General features: G+C 49.0%; 1 non-coding gene across 1 annotated transcript; it reads left to right on the top strand.

The window, feature by feature from the left end:
- The first annotated feature begins 888 nt into the window (after window positions 1-888).
- TRNAL-UAG (transfer RNA leucine (anticodon UAG)) lies at window positions 889-972 on the top strand. Its single transcript has one exon. It is a non-coding gene; the product is annotated as a tRNA-Leu (tRNA).
- Window positions 973-1,172: the final 200 nt, after the last annotated feature.

Here is a 1,172-nt window from a genome sequence, read left to right as displayed (position 1 = left end):
GCTAAGGTGTCCGTGTGCTGTGCGATGTCAGTGCACGTTAAAGATCCCCAGGTGGTCGAAATTATTCCGGAGCCCTCCACTACGGCACCTATTCTTCCTTTCTTCTTTCACTCCCTCCTTTATCCCTTCCCTTACGGCGCGGTTCAGGTGTCCAAAGATATATGAGACAGTTACTGGGCCATTTCATTTCCCCAAAAGCCAATTATTATTATTATAGAACGTCGGTGCACTTTGATGCATTCAGCCTAACGCTAGGTGTGTTCGATGCGACGCCTGAGGTGGAGACCTTCAGTCTCTGGACCACAAACGCAGCTAGGGAGATGCAGCTTTTTGCTTTCGACCAGGGTTAGCCGGAGCTAGACCACCAGCAATTTTTTTCTTTCCTCTGTACCAGGATACAACTAAACAATTACGACTGACGTAAGCCTCACCTCGTGCAATACGACAGCAAGCGAAACTGCGAAATTCGACTCGCCACGAAATTATTCCGGAACCCTCCACAAGGCACCTCTTTCTTCCTTTCTTCTTTCACTCTCTCCTTTATCCCTTCCATTACGGCGCGGTTCAGGTGTTCGCCAATGTGTGAGGAAGGTACTGCGCCATTTTCTTTCCCCAGAGAAACATTTTTCATTCACATGCTACCTGCTTACTTCTTATCCGAGGAAGGAGACCGAGAGCGCGGGATTACGTCGCCGAGTTTACATTCGCAGCCGGGGAACAGTGGCCAGCGCCCGGGACCGCAGCTCCGCCGCTCGGCTGAGAACCCGCTCCCGCTGCCTGCGCGGCTGCTCGGTTACTTTTGGCAGAGACGCTACATGCATGCACGCACACTTGCACAGACTGAATATATTTTCGTAAGAGCAGCCCAACCCTGGTGAAAAAGAAAAAGTCAGAATGGGCGAGTGGTCTAAGGCGCCAGATTTAGGCTCTGGTCCTCGCAAGAGGGCGTGGGTTCAAACCCCACTTCTGGCAACGTTTCTTTTTTAACTTTTTCTTATTTTGAACCTACAGTGAACATTGGACGTACGCAACACTAACAAACATTTGTTGTTGTAAGGCTACCAAAAGGCTAACATCTATTGTTAAGCATTGAAACACATTTCTATTAAACAGCACTGCCCTGTTCATTTTTTCTGTCCCCTGTAGTCGAGTACAACGAACAAATTACGGCT

The sequence above is a fragment of the Amblyomma americanum genome, chromosome 1, assembly GCF_052857255.1.
Source record: "Amblyomma americanum isolate KBUSLIRL-KWMA chromosome 1, ASM5285725v1, whole genome shotgun sequence".
NCBI classification, from domain to species: domain Eukaryota; kingdom Metazoa; phylum Arthropoda; class Arachnida; order Ixodida; family Ixodidae; genus Amblyomma; species Amblyomma americanum.
The sequence above is the reverse complement of the archived record's forward strand: the minus strand, read 5'-3'. Positions and strand labels throughout refer to the sequence as shown.